Source organism: Mus musculus, chromosome 12 (assembly GCF_000001635.26).
Source record: "Mus musculus strain C57BL/6J chromosome 12, GRCm38.p6 C57BL/6J".
NCBI classification, from domain to species: Eukaryota; Metazoa; Chordata; class Mammalia; order Rodentia; family Muridae; genus Mus; species Mus musculus.
The window spans coordinates 24,758,313-24,760,223 of NC_000078.6; the positions used below are offsets into that span (position 1 = coordinate 24,758,313).

Here is a 1,911-nt window from a genome sequence, read left to right on the forward strand (position 1 = left end):
TTTCCCCAATCACTCTAGCCTGCTTGTTCACGGATGAATCTAAAGTCTGGTGACATAGCTTTCTCTTCTCTCCTGCCTCCACGGTTTTCCCACGGGTGGGGAGGCACAGGCCACTGCATGCCTCTGCTCCCTTGCAGTGAGTGTGACACTTCTGGAGCCTGTGCCCTGTTTTCACTTCCTGGCTGTGTCCTCATCAGCACAGCCAGGCAGGTTCAGCTAAGGATTCTGCCTACTGTGGCTTCCTCCTCGGAATATCAAACAGGCTGTGGGGGAGGGGTGGCCATCCCTTCCCCTTTTCTCAGCTGTCGCTGCCGAGACTAGGTATCACATAGCAGAGGCCATATGTGTGGAGTGCAGAGACATTGGTGTGTTCTGAACTCAGGCCAGTATTAGGTGGTATCAGGGCCACAGGACTGATTGGTGTCTGTCACTTGGATGGTTTCCGTATATAAAGCTTGGAATGTCACTGGTGGCAAAACTAACAGTGTCACAAGCATTTCCCACCAGAACGGGCAGACAAAGTCTTGTGCCTACCAGTGTGTCTCTGATAAGGAGCTCCTGGCAGAGCCACATGCACCCATAAACCATCATATCCCCATGGTACGCGCCACTTAAGCATGCGCCAGTTAAGCCTTTGAGCTTCCCTCATTACTAAGAAAAGCAGATATTGGATCCAGAAGAGAATTCAAGTCCCCAAAGCAATGCCACAGGCCTCCCATCTTCATTCTCGAATGTGTGTAAGTCTACACACATGAACATGTCCATATTTACTCATATATATACATATATATGTGTATATATATATACACATATACATATATATATATATATATATATATATATATATATCACATGACCAATTAATTTAGTGGTTCACCCCAAATCTGTGAGTAAAACCAGCCCATCAGGGAGAAACCCGGAACTGGCTCTGCGGCCCCCCCACGCGCCTGCAGGGAGAGCAGGCAAGCTGGTGGAGAGGCAAAGAAAGGTCTTTTTTTTTCTCTTTCTTTTCTTTTTGCCTCAGATAGGGTTTTACACTGCAGCTCTCATTTGCCTTGGACTCATGGTGATCCTCCTGCCCCAACTCTCTAAGTTCTGACAATATAGATGTGTGTTATATACCGCACTTATTTTCTTACAAGGCATATTTGCTGTTTTCCCTCATTGGCCATCTGATGGCAAGCAAGAAGGGTTACCAGCAGCTCTACTGGAGTCACTCACAGAAGTTTGGCCAGGGTTCTCACACTTGCTGCTTTAACCTCCTTGGTTTGATGGAAATAGGGGCTGAGCGTGCGCAGTTGGTGTTTCAGTCAGTACGAGAAGGATATGTGCTTCATTATGTTGGAAGAAGCAACCTTGAGTGGCTTACTCAAGACTGTCTACCCAGTGAGACTGATCATGCTAGTCTGTGTACAAAAAGAATTTAAAAAGTGAAGACCTTCCATTTCTCCGTGTGTATGTAGACCAAGCTGGCCTCAAAGTCAGAGATCCACCCACCTGCCTGGCCACCTTTAGTGCTAGGATCCATTTTTAAATTTCTGTTGTTGACAGGTCTCATGCTGGCCTTATACTGAGGGTGATCTTGAACTCCTAATCCTCTGTCCACACTTCCAGAGTGCAACAGACATGCTCCACTGAGGGGCTGGAGTGCAGCCTAAGGCTTCCTCCATGCTAGGCAAGCACTTTACCAATTGATCTAAATCGCCAATCCTGGTAGGTGCTGTTTTAATGTGGTTAGGATAATTTGTAGAAACTATCTCAAAATTGCTTTTTAAAAATATGCTGGTCCAGAGAGGTAGTAACTTGGCAGACCTGGACACATACTTTCTTCTGTATACATGTCATACTTTAACATTAAAAAAGCTTTTTGACAATTCCCCATGCCTGTCCTTTCAACTTGGACCTGACCTT

General features: G+C 45.9%; 1 pseudogene; it reads left to right on the forward strand.

Annotated features, from left to right (window-relative positions):
• The first annotated feature begins 1,175 nt into the window (after window positions 1–1,175).
• Window positions 1,176–1,434, forward strand: Gm46316 (annotated as a pseudogene).
• Window positions 1,435–1,911: the final 477 nt, after the last annotated feature.